This window comes from Phyllobates terribilis, unplaced genomic scaffold (assembly GCF_046119375.1).
Source record: "Phyllobates terribilis strain yellow unplaced genomic scaffold, ASM4611937v1 Scaffold_3__8_contigs__length_932513732, whole genome shotgun sequence".
Classification (NCBI taxonomy): domain Eukaryota; kingdom Metazoa; phylum Chordata; class Amphibia; order Anura; family Dendrobatidae; genus Phyllobates; species Phyllobates terribilis.
Genome location: NW_027362763.1, coordinates 839,851,682 through 839,877,273, shown reverse-complemented (window position 1 = coordinate 839,877,273; position 25,592 = coordinate 839,851,682). Strand labels below are relative to the sequence as shown.

General features: G+C 44.8%; 1 protein-coding gene and 1 long non-coding RNA gene across 2 annotated transcripts in view; one reads left to right on the top strand and one right to left on the bottom strand.

Annotated features, from left to right (window-relative positions):
• DTD1 (D-aminoacyl-tRNA deacylase 1) overlaps positions 1–25,592 on the top strand; it is a 151,743-nt gene that overhangs the window by 51,550 nt on the left and 74,601 nt on the right. The window lies entirely within an intron of this gene.
• LOC141258360 (uncharacterized) lies at positions 1,022–24,047 on the bottom strand. Its single transcript, XR_012318303.1, has 2 exons — positions 23,910–24,047; positions 1,022–1,530 (listed from the first exon to the last, which is right to left on the bottom strand). It is a non-coding gene; the product is annotated as an uncharacterized lncRNA (long non-coding RNA).

Sequence of the window (25,592 nt, the reverse complement as noted above, 5' to 3'; positions counted from 1 at the left end):
AATACTTATTTTCCACCAAAATTTGAAAAAATTTTGTTTCCAAATCAGACAATGTGATTTTCAGGATTTGCTTTTTAATTTTGTTTCTCGTAGTTGAGGTCTACCTATGATGTCAATTACAGGCCTCTCTCATCTTTTTAAGTGGGAGAACTTGCACAATTGGTGGCTGACTAAATACTTACTGTATAGTACTTGCCATCACTACCAAACAGATTGAACTTGGATTCATCCGACCACAACACTTTAGATCTGTCTCTTTTCATTGGCTGCGTTCTTTTCCAAACTCAAGTCGAACCTTCCATTTTTTTGCAGAGATGAAAGGCTTCTTGACTGGAACTCGTGCATTCAACCCTTCTACTCTTAGCCGTCGCACCACAGTTTGACGACTCACTTTGACCCCATATTCTTTGTTCTTTTCGTGTGAAATCTGTACAGGACTTTTAGGACATCAGATACTGACTTTTTCTTAATAAAGTGATCAATTCTGGAGGAAGTTTTCTGTGGTTGTCCACTTCTAGGTCAGCTGTTCCATAACCTTATTTTTCCTTCTTTAATATACGTGACACTTGACTCTGAGAACAGGTGAATTCCCTAGCTACCTCTTTTTGGCTTTTGTCTGACTTCACTCTCAGAATAATAAGCATCCTGACATCTGGTGATAAATTTGGCTTTGTTTGACGTGGTTTAACCTAAAAGCACACACACAAAAAAAAAATATAGGTAAAATTTGAAAATATGCAAAACATTTGGCCCAGCAAATGTTGACAACTAATACATAAAGGAATAAAACAATGTCAAACACAATTTTCGTCCTTTATAGTTGACAACCATTTGCTTCCGGTTTACTAAAATCACTAGTAAAATGGCATCACAACATCCAAACAGAAGAAATCACACCTTTAAAAAAAAAATGAAAAACCTTTGGTCGCTACTGTATCTCTAAATGCTTTTAACACCAGCTCAGGAAAGATCCCCCATACCCTTAATCATCTAAAGAAAAAAATCAAATACAATTCTAAAATAAAAGCAGATCTGGTTTATTCATTTAAAATACTATAGACCACACATGATTTGGATGTATTGTTATTAAAAAAGTGGTCCAAGTATAGAAAAAAATATGGCTTCTGTCTTTCAAAACTGCACCAGGCCTGTCCACAGGACCTGCTTGGTCTTTCTGCCCAGCCTCATTCTCTTCAGTGAAGTTGCAATACCAGACCCGGCCCATGAACATGAATAGCATTTTTTTAAGAGAGCCCAACCATGCTTTTCTAATTCTGAGGAACCCCTTTAATCACCGGTGCAATACATTGTAAAAGGATTACATTGATAGAAGGAAACATAGGTAAAAAGATAACTAGAGATGTGCAAAAAGTTTTGCAGGAACCTAGTCCGACGTCTATGGTTGGTACTCTGCAGCCAGACCAGGGTCTTGTGAGCTTCTTCGGCCGGCACTAGAGGGCCAACATCCTTTGGGTTCTTATGGCATTTAGAAGGTTCCCATGATTCATGGACAAAGTTGTTGTTCCCCTTCTGTTAAAGTAAGAAAAATCCATAAAGGTCACCGAAATAACTTGAAAGTGACCAAAGTAATTTTCAATTTTTAATTTACTGATTATCAACTAATGAAAATCAGATATAGCTTTTGAATTGTTCAACAGAAAAAAAAAATAAAAAACAAACTACATTGTTATTACATCATAACTTTGTAAGCTCCAAGGGAGCCCAAGATGCCAGCATTTGAGTGCCAGCCAAGGAAGCTCGTAGTCCGGTTACCACTCGCTACCGATTTGCATGCCCGTCCAAGGTGCTCTGAATCTTTATACTCTTCTCAAATTACATCATGTGTTCACATTTGAGCGTAATGTTTCAGTTTATACCTAATACTTTGCAGATATTTAGCTTTACCTACCATTGTTTGATGCTTAGTAGAGCCTTTATTATAGTCTACTGTCATCTACAACTGCATTCACAGTACTGGTGGTTTCTAAGCTACGAAATCTTGTAGGATTCTTTAGCGGCTCAATACGTTTTACAGATCAGTTTAGTCCTTATACCAGAAACTACTGTAATCTGAAGGAAAAATGCTCTCCTCGCTGAGATAATTTGTATCTTTTGACCCCACAGTGCAAACTCTTTAAGATGGCTGTCAAGTACAATTTTCATTTTGCAATAATTTTTTTTTTATGAGATAGCAAGACCCATAGTTGTCAAAAGTCCCCAATTTAGCTCCATCTAAATGTAAATTGTATAAAGAAAATTTGTATTCTGACAATAGTGCCATTTGTGGCTTACTTTTTGTTACCAGCATAAAAATATGCTCAATTTTTTTTCCATTGAAATGCATTGGCATTTACCTTTTAATATGCTGTATTTCTTTTTTTTTTTTTTTTTTAAACTGGACCCAATATTTCAAGCATAGAACAAGTATGACTGATATGTACTAACTGAAGGGACACAGTAAATTTGAAGCCATCATGCTTTACAGTTTTTATGATGTGTGATACATCTTGGGCAAGGGACGGGATATTTTGTTATAGTTATATTTTCAATGTTGTCAATGAATGAAGAGTGGACAGCTTAGATGTTTGCTTTAAAGTTGTGACATAAGCTTGGCTGTCTTATTATTTCTTTGTCATTTTTGATATAGGACCCTGAGGTTATTATGAAGAGACCTGTCCCGCTTGCAATCTGTTCTTATTCTGAGCATGTAGTGTAGTTTTTGTGATGTCAGAGTAGTTCATAAGCTTAAAGAAGTTGTCCACTACTTCCGACACCCAACACCCAACACCCCTGCCGATCATGGGTTATCGGTGGCGGCTGTGGCCGTCGGCCGGAAGTACTTGCGGAGCTGGCTGTCTACTTGTAGTGGCTGTGGCTTGTTACTGCATATCTGCCTCCTATTCAATTCAATAGTTGGCCGGTGTGCAGTACCCCACAGCGGCCACTACAAGTGAAGGCCAAGCTCTGCAAGTATGTACTTCCGGGATGTGGCTGCCGCCCCCAACACAGATAGCAGCTGATCGGCAGGCGTGCCGATCAGACACTGATGCCCTACGGATAGGGCATCAATGTAAAAGTAGTGGATAACCTCTTTAATTTAAAATTTCAGATACACAATGCCAATATCTGGTCTTTCTTGCCATGCAGTATTAGGACCATGGGTTTGATTTTGAACAGAAGTACTCTACACTTTTTTATATTGTTCTTTATTCTCAGGTTCATAACAATCCTTCTATTGTGATATATGCAATAATATACAGTCTTAGGCTATGTTCATATTGCATTTTTGCCACGTTAGTGGCTTGCTGGCGGTTCCCTCTGAAGCCCTGAAAACAGAGTTTGGGGCTATTGAGTTTAATGATGCATCCTGGGCTGACTGCGCCGTTTTTTCTCCGTCTGACCTCCTTTTCGGCAGTGTCTACCTTTGTGAGGTGGGCACAAAAGCACAGTCAACCACGTTTTTGTGCCCACCCCCAAAAGGTGGACGATGCCGAAAAGGAGGGTAGTGATATATTCTGCTTTATTAAACTCATTGGTTTTGCCAGAGGTTATGTCTGAATCCCATTTTTCAGGGCTTCAGATGGAAAGTCCGTCAGAGTAACTGAAGTGTGGCAAAGATGGAGTGTGAACCTGTGAGCTGTAGTCATTGCTGTGGCATTTTGCATGTAAATCTAATACTCACCAATTTAGGCAATTTAGATTATCCTAATGATCAGACACCCACTGAACTAAGTGAGTAATCTCGTTTTTCATGGCCAGATAAACTGTCCATAATGATCTCTAATCGACAATAAAGCAAGATGATCCACTTTACAGCAATTTACAGCTGGCACTTTAATGTTTAGGCAGAACACAACTATTTGATGTCTAATTCAGACAGTCAACTGTGATCTGTGCAGGGAGATGGAGGAGGTGGGATGTGTCAGTGGCAGATCCTGTGTTATCTTTCTCCAGCTTTATAATCGAGGTGTTACCTCCCAGTATACCAGTGATACTGAAATGACTGATAAGACGTGATTTTTACAGAACAGAAAGTGTTGGCCTAATTTTAGGCTTTAGTGGCCAGTGTGAAAATGGCACGATTTATTTTTGATGTGCATAGTGACGTGGAAAATATGAAGTACTAACAAAAAATGAAATTGAAAAATTTAAAATAAAAGTTGAGTTAAATAATAGGTCACTTTTGTGAGGGTGGGGAGACGGCTGTCAGATACAGCCAGACTCCTCACAGAGTAGGTTAAAGAAGTTTCCACTACTATTTAAAAATGCCCCCAATGTATTTAAACTGTGGAGAGAAGATTTTTTCTAATTATTTTGCGTTGTCTTTATTGCCTGTGAGCGGCGCTATCGCTGACCGCTCACAGGCATCACTTGACTCCCTGCTGAAGCCGGCTCTGACATCCGCTGATGTCAAGTCAGGCGTGACTCAGTGACGCGGTGGATGGTGAGCTGTGGGTGAGGTTTCCCTGTGCGTCACAGCCCAGCATCCAATGAATGCAGGAGAGGGAAAGCGCACTGTGGATGTTGGGCTGTGACATGCGGGGAAACCTCACCCACAGCTCATCAATCAGCTGGGAGCGTGTCATTGGGTCTAACCTGACTTGATGTGAGATATGCAGATGCTAGAGGAGGCTGCAGCTTGTGGTCACGTGATGACTGTAAGCAGTCAGCGATAGCGCCGCTCACAGGCAATAAAGACAACGCAAAGTAACTACAAAAAATCTTCTTTCTACAGTTTAAATACATTGGGGGCATTTTAAATAGTAGTGGACAACCTCTTTAATATGATTTATTTTCCTGTTTGCCATCCTATATACACAATGCTGAACAAGCATTGTGTATATAAATTAGGAAGCACTATCTTCCTCAGGACTCTGTGATAATTTGATCACTGGGTGTAGAGAGTAAGCTGGGTCCTAAGAGACCCAGTCAGCTTTGCTGTGCAGTTAGGAGGCTGAATTTCATATAGCTGGTGCTAATATACTGGCCCCAGTTACAGTGGAAATATGCAATAAAAATAATGTTAATACATTGTTACGTATTCATATGTTCAGTTGACCCCCAAAGGTCTTTTGAAACCATGTGCGGGGCTAAGTCTGTAAAATAAAAGATGAATAAATAAGTAGAAAAAACAGCATAGGGATCTCATTGTTGAAAGTTATCAGGAGAAGAGTACAAAGAAATTTCTAAGACATTAGCTATAACATGGAACATTATGAAGAAGTCTTCAAGAAGTGGCTTAAATTTGGCACACTAGTGACATTACCTAGAACTGGACATCCTTAAAAACTTGATGAAAAAACAGAAAATGGTCCCGTGGTGCTGCAAAGAGACCTACAGCAACATTAAAGAAGCTGCAGGAATTTCTAGCAAGTACCCGTTGTGTGCTGCATGTGAAAACAATCTCATGATTCTTCATATGGCTGGCCTGTGAGGTAGGGTCTGATGTGACCAAGGTTGAATGTTTTGACCATAATTCCAAAAAGTATGTTTGGTGCAAAGCCTTTGCTGATTTTCACCAAAATAACATCATACCCACAGTGAAGCATGGTGGAGGAAGCTTTGGGCTTTGGCACTATTTTTGGCAGCTGGAACATGGGCTTTAGTCAAAATGGAGGACATTATGAACAGTTTCAAATTTCTGTCAATTTTCATTTTCAGGTCTCCTCTAAAAAGGTGAGGAATTTCATCTTTCATCACTACAAGAACAATAAAGGGGTTTTACCATGAACAACATTAATTCTAATCAACATTTTAATAAATAGATCTTTGAATAATTTCCACAATTGGATGTGTTAAAAAAAAATGTTATTGTGCTGAGATAATCTTATAAATGTGCCCCTGCTAGTTACTGTGCAATGGCTGTGTCTGACCGTGCAGGAGCATGGTCTGATCATACCACATCTCCTGGCCAGGTGAGGAAGCAAAGGAGAGGATACAGACAGGACAGCACGGGATCACTAATGATTCTTTCGGGTAAAAACACGCAGTGAAATATTTTGCCTCACAAAAAGAATCAGCTGTGTTCCTATGCTGTAATGTGTGAATACTCTTTTGCTTCCTCCCCTGCCAAGGAGCTGTGGTATGATCAAACCATGTTCCTGCATGGTAAAACACAACCATTACACAGTACACAGCAGGGGCACATTTATTAGATTATCTCAGCACATGATGATTTTTTTAACACATCCAATTGTGGAAATTATTTTTATTCCAAGATCTATTAATTAAAATGTACTTTGTTCGTGGGACAACCCCTTTTAAGCATACCTCCAAATTAACCAAAGAATGGCTTTGCCAGAAGAAGGTAAAGTTTTGGAATGGCCCAGCTAAAGCCCAAACCTGAATCCAATTGAAAATCTGTGGGTTGACCTGAAGAGGACACTGTACACAGGATATGTCCTCGCAATCTGACACTACTACAAGGAATAGGGGGCAAAGAGTGCCAATTTTACATATGTCATGATGATAGACTCCTACCCAGATGTATTAATGCTATAAATTCAAAAGGTACTAGAGCAAAATATTAGTTTTAGGGTTTGCATATTTATTCAACCACATGATTTTAGTTCTTTATTTTTCTATTTCTACCTGTAAAAATTTCAGTTTGTTTCTCAATGTATTTGTATGTATAGGTGACCTAAAGATGGAAAAAGTTCTGAAATAATTCTGCTTGGATTGATCTTATTACATGTCAAAAACCTGGCATTTTTACATGGGTGTGTACGACTTTTTATATCCATTGTAATTATGCCGAAAACTGAGAAATAAGTAGCCGTCATCTAAGGGCGGGTGCATGGAAACCACAATGGTTGATATCAGCCGCTGTTTTGACATTGTACTACTGGCCACTATACTACTAAGCCACTGTCCTGTCCTATACTACTAAGCCACCAAGTCCTGAACCAACACCATTATAGAATCGTGAAATTGTCCTCTCTCCTAGGGAAGGAGAAACCCTTCTTAAATTTATACTGAGATTAAGTGAACATTGACTGAGGTTCCTTTGTCTTTTAGCAGGCCAGGGCACTGTCTCGGTGAAGAGGTCCCCAACCTTTTGTAGGTCGTGAGCCACATTTCTAATCAACAGATGGTGCTTAGTCACACTAAACATTAAACGGGAAGAGTTATGACCAGGAGATGTTTCTTTATCCAAGTGTAAACTGTTAGTGATATTGTTTTGACCCCATTGTAAAGTTCTTGTAATGGTATGACCTTCTTAGTGTCACAATAGTATCACAACTGCCAATGCCAACAGCTGTGGAGCCACATACAGCGGGCCTGAGACCAAGAAGTAATTTTGTAGCCTCTGGCTGCGGAACACTGTCTGCTTTTTATTGTATAGTATTTTTGAATGTAGGACTGTTAAGACGTTAACCTGTGCATATCCTAATCAGTAAGAACCCCAAATCCCACGAATTCTAAGCCAAACATTTTTTAACTCCCTGCTTTGTCTTGTAGGCTCCTTTTTCACTTACTGGAGACATCTTTGTGAGAATCACATTACATTGTCCATCACTAGTTCATCTACTAGATACAGGAACTTGGGGAACCCGTAGGGCATTCGGTCTTCTAGCGAATATTTGTGGGCAGCCTGAGTATGGACCATGGCTGGTCTGTGACATAATCTTCTATGTAATTTATTTAGAAAAATGCTAATTGCTCATACAGTGCAGAAGTAATTGTTTCTTTCTTATAATTAGAAGTACACTTTAATATTTTACTAAATGTGCAATCTTACAATTATGTGATCTGGTCCCATTAGTGTGGTGTATCATGTTTTTCTCATATTTTAGGATTGCTCATCCTCAGAACATTTGTTCTTTTGTGGATAAACACAGAAGACAATATAATGTAGATATTTAATTTCTTGTAGCTGATGTTAAATCCCTTGATGGTGGCTCTGCCAAAATTAGATTGTTATAGTAATAATCTCCCTCTGGCCATCAAGAGAGGCTGAATGTGCCAGGAGATCATCTGAGGATTCTTTTAGCTTTATTTTTAAATATCATTTATTATTGATTTATAGTATGCTCTACATGCTTCATAGTGAGTGCTGTAGACTTATCTTGGGTTCCCATGGTGTTATTAGTCATCCATCTTGAATCAGTTATTGAGTAAGTATGCTCAAAATCCGTAATAACAAGGAATGAAAAAATAATGGCTTTCTCATCATCACACATTTGATCCACAATCTGTATGATATGCATCAACATGATATATTCTACGGCCTGAAGAAGAACACTTTTCATGGCACTGATGCTTGATACGTTCATGGCGTTCATGAGCTTAATCTCCTCTTAGCATTTAAGACAACATCAAAATTGTAGTAATATGCAGGCATGCCCTGACGATAAACACCAGGTAATTTTTTTTTTTATCTTTCCATAGACATTTTATACCAATTCTACACTGTGTTCCAAATTATTATTCAAATAATATTTTCTCATATTTTCCCAAATTACCTATATGAATTGCAGTCATTGTAATTTTCCAGTCAAATAACTATTAGAGTACAATTGAAAGGTTTTTGTACAAACTGCCTATGATAACAGTATATTTTTAAAAAAAATAAAAACTCAAACTGCACTCAAAATGCATGTTCCAAATTATTATGCACAGCAGTGTTTTCAACCTTTTCATTTTAATAAAGAACAAAAAAAATTGTCAATTTTGAAATTATAAGCATTAGCAGGTTATTACAAACTGAAATCAAACAGTTTTCAACTCATAACTTTATTCTAGGTGATGTTGCATTTGCACATAGGACCCCTTGTTCGAAAAGAGCTTCTGAACTCTCTCGTCCATTGAATTTGTCAGGTTTTGGATGGTTTCTGCTTCAATTGTTTTGCATGAGGACAGAATACCCTCCCAGAGCTGTTGCTTAGATGTGAACTGCCTCCCGCCATCATAGACACTCCTTTTGATGATGCTCCAGAGGTTCTCAATGGGTTTGAGGTCAGGGGAGCATGAGGGTCACACCATAAGTTTGTTCCCTTTTATGCCCATATCAGCCAGAGATGCAGATGTGTTATGTGCAGCATGAGACGGGGCATTATCATGCATGAAAATGATCTTGCTGCGGAATGCACGGTTCTTCTTCTTGAACCATGGAAGGAAGTGCTGTTTGAGAAACTCAACATACATTATGGAGTTCATCTTTACCCCTTCAGGGATCCTAAAAGGGCCTACAATCTCTCTCCCCATTATTCCAGCCCAAAACATTACTCCACCTCCTCCATGTTAGCGCCGTAGCCGTGTTTGCATGGGGTGTCCATCAACCAGCCATCCTCCACTCCATCCATCTGGACCATCGAGATCATTTCATGCATGATAATGCCCCTTCTCATGCTGCACATAACACATCTGCATCTCTGGCTGCTATGGGCATAAAAGGGGACAAACTTATGGTGTGGCACCCATGCTCCCCTGACCTCAACCCCATTGAGAACCTCTGGAGAATCATCAAAAGAAGTGTCTATGATGGCGGGAGGCAGTTCACATCTAAGCAACAGCTCTGGGAGGGTATTCTGTCCTCATGCAAAACAATTGAAGCAGAAACCATCCAAAACCTGACAAATTCAATGGACGAGAGAGTTCAGAAGCTCCTTTCGAACAAGGGGTCCTATGTGCAAATGTAACATCACCTAGAATAAAGTTATGAGTTGAAAACTGTTTGATTTCAGTTTGTAATAACCTGCTAATGCTTATAATTTCAAAAATGACCATTTTTTTGTTCTTTATTAAAATGAAAAGGTTGAAAACTCTGCTGTGCATAATAATTTGGAACATGCATTTTGAGTGCAGTTTGAGTTTTTTATTTTTTTAAAAATATACTGTTATCATAGGCTGTTTGTACAAAAACCTTTCAATTGTACTCTAATAGTTATTTGACTGGAAAATTACAATGACTGCAATTCATATAGGTAATTTGGGAAAATCGGAGAAAATATTATTTGCATAATAATTTGGAACACCGTGTATACATTTTCCCCCATTCATGAACAGGCACATTTTTTAATGAGGTTTTAAGAACTCTAAAGATTCTCTTCCTTTATTTTTAATTACAGTATGTGTCTGTATGTATGTATATGTACAGTTGTACTCACTTTACATACCTCGGCAGAATTTTTCCTTTGTTGGCCTTGTTTTAGAAAATATGAATGATAACAAAAAACTTTTTCTCCAATCATGGTTATTGGTTGGGTGAAGTCATTTACTGGCCAACTACGTGTTTTCTCTTTTTAAATCTTAATGACAACCAAAAACATCCAAATGACCCTGATCAAAAGTTCACATACCCTGGTGGTTTTGGCCTGATAACATGCACAGAATTTGACACAATTGGATCTGAATGGCTACTAAAGGTAACATCCTCACCTGTGACCTGTTTGCTTGTAATCAGTGTGTGTGTGTAAAAGCTGAGTGAGTTTCTGGGATCCAGACAGACTCTTTCATCTTTCATCCAGCCACTGACGTTTCTGGATTTAGAGTCATAGGGAAAGCAAAAGAATTGTCAACGGATCTACGGGAAAAGGTAATTGAACTGTATAAAACAGGAAAGGGATACTAAAAATATCCAAGGAATTGATAATGCCAGTCAGCAGCATTCAAACTGTGATTAACAAATGGAAAATCAGGGGCTCTGTAAAAACCAAACCACAGTCAGGTAGACCAACAAAAATTTCAGCCGCAACTGCCAGTAAAATTGTTCGGGATGCAAAGAAAAACCCACAAATAACATCAGCTGAAATTCAGGACTCTCTGAAAACTAGCGGTGTGGCTGTTTCAAGATGCACAATAAGGAGGCACTTGAAGAAAAATGGGCTGCATGGTCGATTCGCCAGAAGAAAGCTATTACTGCGCAAATGCCACAAAGTATCTCGCCTACAATACATAGGGTGGCTCAGTGGTTAGCACTGCAGCCTTGCAGCGCTGGGGTCCTGGGTTCAAATCCCACCAAGGACAACATCTGCAAGAAGTTTGTATGTTCTCCCCGTGTTTGCGTGGGTTTCCTCCGGGTTCTCCTGTTTCCTCCCACACTCCAGAGACATACTGATAGGGAATCTAGATTGTAAGCCCGAGTGGGGACAGTACCGATAATGTCTGTAAAGCACTGTGGAATTAATGGCGCTATATAAGTGAGTAAAATAAATAAATAAATGCAAAATACACTAAACAGCACAGAGACGAGCCTCAAAACTTCTGGAACAAGGTAATTTGGAGTGATGAGACCAAAATTGAACTTTTTGGCCACAACCATAAACTTTACATTTGGAGAGAGGTCAACAAGGCCTATGATGAAAGGAACACCAATCCTGCAGTAAAGCACAGAGGTGGATCGCTGATGTTTTGGGGATGTGTGAGCTACAAAGGCACAGGAGACTTGGTAAAAGTTGAAGGAAAGATGAATGCAGCACATTATCAGCAAATACTGGAGGCAAATTTGCACTCATCAGCCTGGAAGCTGCGCATGGGACGTACTTTGACGTTCCAACATGGCAACGATCCAAAACACAAGGCCAAGTCGACCGGTCATTGGCTACAGCAGAACAAAGTGAAGGTTCTGGAGTGGCCATCTCAGTCTCCTGACCTCAATATCATTGAGCCACTCTGGGGAGATCTCAAGCGTGCAGTTCATGCTAGACAGCCCAGGAATTTACAGGAACTGGAGGCTTTTTGCCAAGAAGAATGGGCAGCTTTACCATCTGATAAATTAAAGAACCTCATCCACAACTACCACAAAAGACTTCAAGCTGTTATTGATGTTAGAGGGGGCAATACACGGTATTAAGAACTGGGGTATGTGAACTTTTGATCAGGGTCATTTGGATGTTGTTGGTTGTCATTAAGATTTAAAAAGAGAAAACAGTAGTTTGACAATAAATGGCTTCACCCAACCAATAATCATGAGTGGAGAAAAAGTTTTTTTGTTATCATTTATATATTCACTGAAACAAGGCCGAGAAAGGAAAAATTCTGCCGGGGTATGTAAACTTTTGAGCACAACTGTATAAATGAGTGTGTGTGTGTGTGTGTATGTGGATTTATACCAAGCACTAATTCAGCCTAGTGTATCAACAAGGCAGAGATGATGATAAACCATCTCTGCCCCCTCTGTGAGGAGCCCATACGACTTTCACAGCTGGTTACTTGCTTCTGTAGCTGCAGGATTGCCATGTGGTTATTGACTCTGCAGTGACATTGAGGGTGAAGATGTGGCACCCCAGGGGTCTGGTTTCCCACAGTAATGTAATGTTATGTCTGAGAGCAGGTGGGAGGTCCTTTGGTCAGGGATCCTGTGCATGCCACACCTCCTGCCCAGTCTTGGGAGGGGAAGAACTTCCCCTATATAAACCCGGGGCTGAGGCAGGGTGAGGAGTAGAGAAGAAGTAGAGACGAGAAACAGTCATAGGAAGAAACAGCAGAAGCTCAGTGGGAGCAATACTACTACGAGTCAGGGGCTGGCAGCTGCAGAGCTCGCCCTGACTGAGAAGCTTTCTTACCGGACCCGGCGTCCGAGGCTGTGGGGACTAACTCTTACCCAGCAGCAGAAGCCGACCGGCAGGGGATTTCAGGTCCTCAGGCCCAGAAACCCGAAGGCACGGTCACACGCGTGGGACCAGCACCGCCATCGTGGAGCGGAAGCCATTAGAAGGCCCCGAGTCACCGGCCATACGGGTGAGCACCACACGGTACACTCAGGGACGTGGGCTACTTATATCCGCTTCTAGCAAGGTAGCCAGAAGAGTACAGTCAGTTTGGGAGGCCTACAACTCTGCCTGGCCAGGGGAGATCCCATCTGCTCAAGGACTGACCAGGCCCCGTTCGCTAGCAAGTACTCCGGGAGGGTCTATCGTTGTTACCAGTAAAGACCCTGAATTACACCGCACCGTCTCTGAGTGGTTCCTGCTACCCCCATCTTCCACGTCGGCTGCCCTGAGGCCATACCCCTCCCGTTGGGGGTTATACTATCACGCTGCACAGTTCTACACCGGCCTCAGCGGTCTGCCCTGCAGCGGCAGCTCCATAGCTGCAAATCAACGGGTGGCGTAGTCGACACACAAATAACATCTATCAAGACTGCCACACACTGAGTTTGACTCCCTGGGCACGGACCGGGTCCCCGCCACTCGGAGACTACAACCCTCATCTGATCCGGTTCCGGGTAAGCCCCCGTGCGCGAGACGCTGCGCGACATAGCAGGCCCAGGGGCGCGTCAACCTTTGGCGTAGTCGGCAGGATTTCGTGCCCGCAACCACCGGTTACTGCGTGCCTGAAAAAGAGACTTTTAAAACTTACCATCCGTGAAGTTTTCCCGCCATCGGTGAAGATTCCCGCCATCCGGCGCCATTTTCAGCCTTCTTCCCGCCATCTGTGTAGATTCCCGCCATCCGGCGCCATCTTCAGCCTTCTTCCCGCCATCCGTGGAGTTTTCCCGCCGTTGGACGCCATCTTGAGGACGCCGCGCGGGAAGAAGAGGGGCGTGGACTCCGAAAAGCCCGCGAGAACTGAAGCCCCGCCTCACGTCCGGACGTTGCGTAAGGTCCTGGAAGGAGCCCAGCAGACGCCGACGTCACCGGAGCGCGACGGAAGGTCCTCAACCCTGACGATCCACTGCGGAGCCGCGGCCTACGGAAGAGGATCATCGCAAGGTAGGCCACGGTCCACTAGGGGGGAGAAGGATGTCGGATACGGAGGAGAGCTTCACCGCTTCAACCCCCGCCAGCGCCACCGCTGTCGCGGTCATGCCTTTCACCATGCCCTATATCCCGGGGGCAGCCTGGCTACCCCAGTACTCAGGGGAGTCACATACCCTGCAGGACTTTAGAGAAAGGCTGGATAGCCTCTTCCAGGTGTACCCCCTCACAGAAGAGCAAAAAGTGAGCATCCTGGTGGCCCAATTAACCGGAGCAGCCCGAAGGGAGGTAAAGTCCTGGCCACCTGGGGGGAGGACTGTCGCAGGGATACTAACCCGGCTGAGGGACACCTTTGATACCCGCACCTCAGCCGAGATCAAGCTTAGATTCTACGGGTGCAAACAGCGGGCCCATGAGAGTATAAGGGACTATGCCCTGAACCTACAAGAGGCCCTGAGAGCCGTTAAGCAGACCGACCCTGACGGCGTGGGAGACGAGGACAGGCTGTTGACTGAACAATTTATAGAGGGTTTATATTGCAATGCCCACCGAACCCAGTTGCGGGCAATGGCCCTACAGGACCCTCATCTGGGATTTGCACAGTTCAAGGACAGAGCCATCCGGGTGCTCCGAGAACCGGCACCGGATGGCGTTGTGACCCACAGGCGCCCAGCTATCACTTACCACCAGGAGGCGGCGCCCTTGTCGGCAGGGCCTGTAGGGGCTGATGCGCAGGCTTTGAACAATGACCCGGCTCCAGACCTGCACCATCAGGTCCAAGAGCTAGCTAAAAGCGTTGCTGCGTTAACCCGAACTGTGCAGTCTTTACAGGCTTCCACTCCAGGGAAGATCCAGCTGGCATCCGGACCGGAGAACATCCCGTGGCGTCGACCAAGGAGGACCCCACCGGCCAGAGGAAGACCCAGTGACCGGTACAACGAGGACGGACGACCCATCTGCCGCCGCTGCAATCAACCCGGACATATGGCAAGGTACTGTCCTTTAAACTGGCACAACCTGGGGGTAGAGGGCCAACCCCCAGGAAAAAGATCACCAGGCCCATCGAACTGGCGCGACAAATATGTCGGAGGACGTCCAGTCTTGCCTGTGGTACTGGATGGCATCCCTATGAGTGCCCTACTGGACACCGGGTCACAGGTCACCACCAATCCCGTACATGCTCTTCAAGCAGTACTGGAATGACTCGGATATAACCCGCTACCCTGACGACGACTTGAGTATCATCGCCAGCAATGGTCAGCCCGTGCCACAGATCGGATTTAAAGAGGCGACCATTAAAATTGGTAGAGTCGAACTAGCAGCACAGGGACTGATTATTGTAGACATTGACAAACACGAGAGTCACCCAAAGATAACGCTAGGAACTAATGTAATTGAAAATTGTCTTGCAGAGGTGATTTTCCTTTTACAACAGGTTGCCAAGAACGCCAGCTCCAGCGAGCAGCGGGTGCTCCAGAAAGAGATCCGGGCACTGATGCGACGGCAACAGGTGGAACTCTCCGGCGGTGAGATTGGTAGCGTAAGAATGTGTGACCCTTTTCCTATTGCCATGCCCCCAAAAAGTGAAATGATGATTTGGTGCCGGGCAGCTATTGGTCTGAGAGGTAGAGATTACCAGGCAATGGTAGAACCAGTTTACTCAGACAGTAGGCCCACCATCTTGACAGCACGGGGGGTGGTTAATGTACGCCATGGGAGGGTGCCCGTTCGCATAATCAATATCGGGAAGAGGGAAGTGTACCTGCCCCGGTATGCCACGCTAGCCAAATTATATACCATTAACCAAAATGCTATACAATCTGTAGAACCCTTGCCTCCATCTCACCCGGAGGAAGGTAACGGCTCTAAGAAAACAATGGAGGATTGGTGTCAGCAACTACATTTGGGTACTGACTCCACTCCCTCACATCAGAAACAGGGAGTCTATCGGGTGGTTCAAGAGTACGAGAGAGTGTTTAGTAAACACCCGTTAGACTTCGGGCGAGTCAAGGGGGTAGAACACCACATCCCCACGGGAGACCATCCTCCCATAAAAGAGAGGTATCGACCCGTACCCCCTGCACACTACCAACACGCCAAGGGGATGCTTAGAGACATGAAGGAGGCTGGGGTGATCAGGGATAGCTGTAGCCCCTGGGCAGCTCCACTAGTCTTAGTCAGAAAAAAAGACAACACCATGAGGATGTGTGTAGATTACCGGAAAATCAACCGTATCACACACAAGGATGCGTACCCCTTACCAAGGATAGAGGAGTCATTGGCTGCTTTAAGATCTGCTAACTTCTTCTCTACCTTGGATCTCACTAGCGGGTACTGGCAGGTTCCTGTAGCAGAGGCGGACCGGGAGAAGACTGCATTCACCACCCCGATGGGACTTAGCGAGTTCACCTGCATGCCGTTCGGACTCTGCAACGCACCAGGAACCTTCCAACGACTAATGGAGTGTTGTCTGGGCCACAGAAACTTCGAGACGGTCCTGTTGTACCTGGACGATGTCATCGTATATTCCAAGACGTATGAGGACCACCTGAAACACCTGGCGGAAGTGTTCGAAGCTCTGGCGAGTTACGGCCTAAAGGTGAAACCCTCCAAGTGTCACCTCCTGAAACCAAAGGTGCAGTACCTGGGACACGTGGTGAGCGCTGACGGAGTGGCTCCCGACCCTGATAAGATCACCGCAATTAAGGAATGGCCAAGCCCCTCCAGCGTAAAAGAAGTGCGGCAGTTCCTCGGGTTGGTAGGCTACTACCGAAGGTTTATTCCCGGTTTCACCAAAAAGGCAGCACCTATGCAGGACCTCCTGATAGGCCAGTCCCGGAAGGCCAAGAACCAGAAACCGCCCTTCAAATGGGAGAAGTTAGAAGAAGAGTCCTTCCGCCAGCTGAAGATGGCCCTCACGGGGGACGAAATCCTGGCGTACCCGGATTATAGCCAGCCCTTTATCCTCTACACCGACGCCAGTAACATCGGGCTAGGAGCCGTACTGTCCCAGATCCAGCAGGGGAAGGAACGAGTAATCGCCTACGCCAGCCGAAAGCTGCGACCCACCGAAAGGAACCCCGAGAATTACAGCTCATTTAAGCTGGAGTTCCTGGCCGTAGTATGGGCAGTCACCGAGCGCTTTAAACATTACCTCGCTTCTTCCCGGTTCACCGTGTACACGGATAACAACCCGTTGACACACCTGGACACGGCAAGACTCGGTGCCCTGGAACAGAGGTGGATGGCCCGTCTGTCCAACTACGAGTTCACAATCAAATACCGGGCCGGACGCTCCAATACCAACGCGGACGCCCTGTCCAGGATGCCCAACCTGCCGGACGAAGGAGAAGATCCGGAGGGACTAGAAGAAGTTGAACTCCCTGCGTTCCACCGTCATGGGACTATCCAGTATTCCCACCGGGTAAGGAGTAAGCAGGCTGCTACGTTGAACCCCTTACCTCACTACAACTGGGCGGAAACGCAAGACAGCGACCCTGCCGTCCGACTGGTGAAGGAGATGCTGACTCGCCCGGAGGCTTGCCTTGAACCAGACGCTCCGGAGGAAGCCAAACAACTATGGGCAGAGAAGAGTCGACTGTTCCTTTACAAGGGGAAGTTGTGCCGCAGAATGGTTAACTCCCGGACGCATGAACTACTCTGGCAAGTAGTGGTGCCACGAAGAGACGCAGCCATGGTGATGGAGGCATACCACGACGGAGCTGGACACTTCGGGTGGAAGAAGCTGGAGTTCCTGCTGCGCGAGCGATTCCACTGGGTAGGCATGAGGGGAACCATTGAGAAGTGGTGCAGAGACTGTGGCCCGTGCAACCTGAGAAGGAAGGACCGTGCCAGCCAGAAGACTCCCCTGCAGTCCATCGTCACCCGGCAACCGTTGGAACTGGTAGCCTTGGATCATGTAAAACTGACCCCAAGCAGAAATGGCTACGTCTACGCGTTAACCATCGTGGATCATTACTCCCGGTTCTTGGTTGTCGTCCCCGTCAAGGACTTAACAGCTCGGACAGCAGCGAGAGCCTTCCAGCAGCATTTCTGCCGTCCACACGGGTACCCGGACCAAGTGTTGACAGACCAGGGACCTGCCTTTGAAGCGGAGGTCTTCCAAGAATTCTGCACTCTGTATGGCTGCCGGAAGATAAGGACGACACCCTATCATCCGCAAACTAATGGACTTTGTGAGAAAATGAACCAGGTGGTAATGGATCTTCTGAAAACGTTGCCCCTGGAAGAACGCAGTCTGTGGCCTGAGAAGCTGCCCGATCTGGTGGACCTATACAACCACATCCCGGTAGGTTCCACCAACTGTACCCCGGCTTACCTAATGAGGGCAAGACCTGGTAAGTTACCTGTTGACCTGGAAATGGGAGTCCTGACACCTGAGGACACTTCACCAGAAGCAGACTGGGACACAGAGAGGCAGCAGCAGTACCGGAGAGTACAGGAGAGCGTGGAGCGAAGTCTCTGTCAGGCTAGGGAAAGACAAGAGAAAACTTACAACCAGTATGCTCCCGCTGTTCCCCTGGTACCCGGAGAGCAGGTCTTGAAGAGGAAGAGACGGCTCCACAAGTTGGACGACCAGTGGGAGAAGGACCCGTACACCGTACTGCCCTCAAGCCACGAGAACCCGAAGGTTTGTACCATCAGTAAAGACGGAGGGGAAACCACAGCCATTGTATCCCGGGACCACCTGAAGAAGTGTCCCGAACAACTGAGGAACCCTGAAGAGGAACCAGAAGACCATCGACCCGTAGAGGAAAGGGAAGATATGGTTAGTACTGTGCTCGGGGACTTCCCTCGGTCTTGGACTCAAGTCAATGGTGCAGTTGTGGTACCCGTACTCACCTTCCTCCAACCAGCATCCCAAGCACCTACGGAGCAACAGGTAGAGCTGGAAGAACAGCCGGTCCAGGAGGCAGAAGACCCCACACCCGCAGACCAGGAGGATCAACCCTCTGCTTGCAGTGAGCCTGCCATATCCCTAGTGAGCCAAAGAGCCGGTAGACAGCTGCCCAGTTTACCCTTGACAGCTCCTACACCCTGTAGTTCAGGGCTAGACAGTCAGCTCCGTAGGTCCACTAGGGCCACTAGAGGCCAGTTACCCGCACGTTGGAGGATTTGAAGTGTATAAATTGTTTTATTTATGTTTACCTGTGTATTGTTGCTTGTGTATAATTTTGTGTTTCTAGTTATTTGTAGGAGTCCTTGGTGGATTTACCGGGAATCCTTTGTACATAGTTGGAGCGTAACCCAGGACGGACTAAAGACTGTTAAGGACTCGGGGCAGGACAAACCCCTACCTGGTTACGTCTCCCTGTTTTGGTGAAATGGACACCTTGCTTTTCTTCAAAGACTACACCCGGTTACGGACATGCCGTGACCACCTTTATGTGTTTCTTCTTATTGTACTATTATTGTTGTTATATCTTGTTATGTTTTTCTAAGATATGTTTAGTCCCGGAGTACTAAATTTCACTAGGGGGGAATGTGGCACCCCAGGGGTCTGGTTTCCCACAGTAATGTAATGTTATGTCTGAGAGCAGGTGGGAGGTCCTTTGGTCAGGGATCCTGTGCATGCCACACCTCCTGCCCAGTCTTGGGAGGGGAAGAACTTCCCCTATATAAACCCGGGGCTGAGGCAGGGTGAGGAGTAGAGAAGAAGTAGAGACGAGAAACAGTCATAGGAAGAAACAGCAGAAGCTCAGTGGGAGCAATACTACTACGAGTCAGGGGCTGGCAGCTGCAGAGCTCGCCCTGACTGAGAAGCTTTCTTACCGGACCCGGCGTCCGAGGCTGTGGGGACTAACTCTTACCCAGCAGCAGAAGCCGACCGGCAGGGGATTTCAGGTCCTCAGGCCCAGAAACCCGAAGGCACGGTCACACGCGTGGGATCAGCACCGCCATCGTGGAGCGGAAGCCATTAGAAGGCCCCGAGTCACCGGCCATACGGGTGAGCACCACACGGTACACTCAGGGACGTGGGCTACTTATATCCGCTTCTAGCAAGGTAGCCAGAAGAGTACAGTCAGTTTGGGAGGCCTACAACTCTGCCTGGCCAGGGGAGATCCCATCTGCTCAAGGACTGACCAGGCCCCGTTCGCTAGCAAGTACTCCGGGAGGGTCTATCGTTACCAGTAAAGACCCTGAATTACACCGCACCGTCTCTGAGTGGTTCCTGCTACCCCCATCTTCCACGTCGGCTGCCCTGAGGCCATACCCCTCCCGTTGGGGGTTATACTATCACGCTGCACAGTTCTACACCGGCCTCAGCGGTCTGCCCTGCAGCGGCAGCTCCATAGCTGCAAATCAACGGGTGGCGTAGTCGACACACAAATAACATCTATCAAGACTGCCACACACTGAGTTTGACTCCCTGGGCACGGACCGGGTCCCCGCCACTCGGAGACTACAACCCTCATCTGATCCGGTTCCGGGTAAGCCCCCGTGCGCGAGACGCTGCGCGACACAGCAGGCCCAGGGGTGCGTCAAAGATACCAGGTGAGGGACATTCCTCCGAAAGCAAAATGAATCAACTGCAAAAATTACCCAAAAAAGTACCGGGCTGCCTGGGAGAATGAACCGCTCTGGAGCTGCAGCTCAGGAGCGGTGTCCTGTAAGTCACTGAGCTGCAGCTCCTGTGCGGCTCATTCTCCCCGGCTCCTTGGCAGCAGCGGTCGCATGGATACAGTAGGGGACGCCTAGGAGAGGTGAGTATATGGATTTTGTTATTTTATTCTTATTTTTACACAGGGACACTGCGGGAGCAGACAATACTACCCTCATCATAGTCCTTGCTGGTGCTGATCGCTGAGTCGGCAGGGAAGCATGATGAGGGCAGTTTTCAGCACCAGTGCTGGGGACAGCGCTTACTGTAGCTCTGATTCCCAGGCGCCGGTTCGTGTCACATGGATGACACACGGATGTCATCCGTGTGGTACGTTTTGCGGACCGTGTGTGTGCAAAAAAAACTGACTTGTCTCCGTATGGAGCACTCGGTCCGTCAAAACACACTGAGGTGTGCACAGACCCATTCATTTGAATGGGTCTGCGCGTGTCAGTGTCTCCGGTACGTGTGGAAACTGTCACCACTTGTACCAGAGATACTGACGTGTGAAAGAGCCCTAAACTTGAATGGAGCAAGGCTGCGCCCTCTAGATGGCTTGTGCCCGTGAATATGCATATCGCATACATCTCTGCCATTCCCGGCTCAGAAACCGGCAAATCATGGATAATGTATTGACGTAGTGGATAATCGAGCAATTACCCAAATGTGTTGCAACTTCAAAACCAACAAAATGAAATGTGTGCACGGATTTCTTTTCTTTGAGTAGTTCAGTAGATTCAATTGTGGGTTAATATTTACTATATAAAAATTATGTGTACCCCTTAAGTAGAATTACTTTACCCACCATAATTACAATATTAATGGAAATAAATGATGTTGTGACAAGGTAATTATGATTGCGGATATTATTATACTAGAAACATGAGTTATTATAAAAGAATCAGTTTTAAATAAAATTCAATATTGTTCCTTCCTATAAAATAGATTTGAAAAGTCATCTTGGTGAGACACCTGCGTCCTTTTTGTTATATTAACCAATAAAGAAACCTGTGCGGCTATAATACTATAATATTTGCCTACACGTGAATGGAAATATAAAAATAAATAATCTTTACATGCAGAATACATAGTAATATACGTGAGGAATAACTGTCAGGGGGTCAAAATAATGGATGCCTTGGTAGTTGGCCAGTTTTCAATTCCCTTTACAGGTATGGCTTACATTGTGATTATAAGTATATAAGACACCATTTATCCCTTTAATTTGCTTGCTTACCTACACTCTCTAATTCCAGATATTTTCAGATGACCACATATTTCCATTGGGTGGTGATTCATCAACCCTACTATGCCCCCAAAAGTTTGTCTCTCTCATTAGCTCTTGTTGAGGAAAGTTTAGAGCCTAAATTCTCCCATACTGATTAATCATCTATTTTGTAAGGAGGCCTCCTGATTCTCCCCCAAAAGTTGCTGGCAAAACTGGGAATTACAAGCTGTGTTACTGCTGGCTAAGCACTGATTCAATCAGTCAGCAGTTCTTTTTCTTTTTTTTTTGCAGCCTGATTGGAGGGGAATCAAGTGTAATGTAAGCTAGTAAGCTTCTAGAAATGGTGACTGAGCTGTGGTTCCACTGCTTATTTAACATGATGAAGAGTGTGAAATCTGGTTTTCTGGTTTCGGAAAACCCGTTTCCCAAATGAGTTTATTAAAGAAAAGCTCTACTCACCCTCCCCCGGTCCAGCGATGAGTTTCCACTGCTCCTTTGTTATTTGTTGTCTGCAGTGTTGACGTCATCTCGACAGCGCTGCAGCCAGTAATGGAGCTCAGCAGCTCTTGCCTTCAACTCAGGCCGACTCGGTGCTGGACCCCATGAGGATTAGGGTGCTTTCACATTGCGTTCAGGCACCGGTTCGTTGGCCCCCATCGGGGCTTGTGTCCGAACCTCTTGCAAAACGGGATTTGGGAGTATGCGCCAATGGGGCCATAGACTATAATGGTGCCAACAGAGCGAACGTGCTCTCTGCCGTGCATCATTTTAGGGCGTGTGCGCCTACTGGAGATAGTGTTATCTGACCTGAAAGTCTGAGTGTCTATTAGGCCACGTTCACACGTTCAGTATTTGGTCAGTATTTTACCTCAATATTTGTAAGCCAAAACCAGGAGTGGGTGAAAAATGCACAAATGATGCACTTGTTTCTGTTATACTTTTCCTATGATTGCTGCACTCCTGATTTTGTCTTACAAATACTCATGTAAAATACTGATCAGATACTGATTGTGTGAACGTGGCCTTAATCTGCAGGTTAATAGCATTATGAAGGTGCCTGGTCGCTTTACTGAAAATGTGGCACCCGGGAGAAAATGAGCTTTATTCTGCAGATCGCCATCTTCCAGTCATGCAGACATGCCCGGAGCAATTCTAGTCACCGCTCACAAAATTGCTCGCTCTGCAAGGATACACTGCGGAGCTGGCTGTCAGTCAGTGACGGGACATGCTTACTGACGCCGCTCTACGTGCTGTTAGCGGTGACTGTACATGCCTGTATGACTGTAAGCTGGCAGCACCCTGGAAAAGTAAAGTTCATTTTCTTACAGGTGTGTCAACGTGGCTTTAGTCATCACTCACTCTACCATTTACGTACGATGGCTGAAAACACGCCCGGAGACTTTGATTGACGGCTCTGCACTGATGCACTGCTGAGTCGGCTGTCAGTCAGCACCGGTGCGTGCTTACAATCACCGCTGACTGTGTACTGAGAGGTGACAGTAGCCACAACAGCTTGCCTACTTGACTGGAAGCTGGCGGTTCCTGGGAAAAATAAATACATTTTTTCTGGGGTGCTGCACCTTTAGTACAGTGGCCAGGCACCTTCACAATGCTAATAACTTGCAGATTAACCCTATATCTGCTGGTTAATAGCGTTATCCGACCTGACAGTTTTCCTTTAGAGATGATCTGTAACTAGATTTTACAATACAAATTGTATACATAAATTTTCAAGACCTGATAAAAACATTGTATATTAATTGATAATCCTGGTCAGAATGGCTATATAATCGCATTATTTAGATAAACATTTTGTGTCCAGCTATAGAATTCAAACGCTCTTGATTCCAAGTATGTTCATTCTCTGCATGTCCAGCCTGAATTACAGCTGCATCTTGTGCTGATCAGTGTGAGATCTCATCAAGGAGGAGGGACACTGAGGAGCTGTGATTCAATATAAGTGGTTGGAGATTGACTTAAACTTTCATAAAATTATTATATTGTTGTTCTGATATGCATTTTAAAGTAAATGCAACACCTCTATCAGTCCTAAGAGAGTTATGTAGTAATGCATGCTGTTTGTGTTGTTAAATCTGGTGTCGGATCCGCTTGAATATTATTTTTAACTCCAGTGTTCACCATTTACTTTGTCTCTTCGCAAGTATGGAAAATCTAAACTACATTGTTACAAAGAATTGTAGTTAAGCATTGTGCCGGACTTACTAAACAAAAAAGGCATCAGGGACGCCTGCAAGTAGGAGAAAGTTTTCAGAATAATGTTCCTGCAGCCATGGACTACCGACAACACCCGCTGGACCAGGGTCCTGCAAATCTCTTTGCTCAACTCTATTAAAAACCCATGTCGAATATGTTATTCCTGTCTCTACACAAGTAACACTTGTCCAATGTCAGTACTTACCAAATCTCTCTTGCATTACTTTGCTGTCCTTCACCTAATTCCTCTTTCTCAGCATATTATTAATTTGGACGTTGTTGATGTGTCGAGTGCATAGAACAGATTAAGTGTTCCTCCGAGAAGGTAAATAAATAAAAGCGTTGGTTAATCAGGCAGATGGAGAGACAAAGTGTGATTAATGACTTAGTCATCTGTGTTTATGTAATTCATTAATTGCTACACAGCCTTTTTATGATGGGATAAAACTGATCTGTGTTCTTATTTGTGATTTAAGAAAAAAAAAATTCTCTTTCATCTACTTCTAAAAGAATAAACTGATTTTTTCATACATATAGTACAAGTGTGTGTTATACACTCGAATGCACATATAACTGCCTGCCATCTCTTTCTCCCTTCTGCTATGGATGTGAAGCCCTCATGGGTGGAGTCCTGCTCGCTCTCAACCAGTCATGTTTATTCTACTTCTACATATTTTAAAGGGATTGTCTTAGGATAGGCATTGGAGGCATATTACTACATCTGCTGATAACTCCCTTGGCTATAGAATATAGTTGGCCAGTGGCTCACCTATTCATGACTGCAGTCTGCAGTTTCTCTGTTGTGGTAATGCTATAATAATGCTTTCTATCCTGTGGTCTGGTTGCTGTCTCAGCCTGAGGACATTGGCCTTGATTCATCAAGACTCTCATTTTCATGCCAGTCTTGATGAGGGGCATGCTGGAGTTCCTGATTCATTAAGAGGCGCACACCTCTTGTCAAATCTGGCATGTCTGAAAAGTGGCGTGTCCCTCCTTGTGCACCTCATGACAAATCTTACTCCATTCATGGAGTGGAGTAAGATTTGTGATGACAGCTTGTCATGAATTTCATGAGCTGGTGTTGCCATGCCCCCATCCCACTCTAGTTCTTCCCACTTTGTGGGCTTTGGGAGAAAATGGCGTGAGACAATCAAAAATTCGAAATTTTACCGCAGCCTCACATTGTGCCGAATCGTTGCAACATTTCAAAGTTTTTTGGAGTAAAATCTTTGAATGAATCTTCAATGAACTTGGCCCGAAGTGTTGATCCAAGTAACTTCCATGAATGTCTATTTATGTACAGCTACCAGTTAAAATGTGGACTGTGATGTGCATGCTCATATTGCCCCTGTGGCATGGTTCAAAAATCGGAATAAGTGTTACACAAGCTAAAACATGGAATATGTAACTTGTGGATGAAGCACTCAGAATACCGATACAAAGGACGTTGCCAACAGGCTTTCACATTTTTCATTGACACTCCTGGATTTATATGTTACTCTTCTGCTTATCCTCCAATCTTGTGAATTTGTCATGAGAATATGTAAGAATACCGATAATGAAGATATTGAAGTGTTTTTGTCATGAGTTGCCTGATTTACAGCTTCGAGCAGAGTTTCTGTTCCATTCTGGACTTGTCATGAAGCCTACAAACACTCAGACATGAAATATTACTCTCATCACATCATTGTTTGTTCAAACATAAAACCTAAAATAATCTTCACACTGTTTAAAAAAATGTGTTGAATTGTGCTGAAATGACCGTACCAGGCGTCACACAGCCAAAAAGTGTTCTTATAGTTGGGCATAAAGGCTTATGTGTATCATGTTCCTGATAGCATAGGCCAAAGACCTAAGCAAGAACATGTAAAAAAAAAAAAAAAAAAAA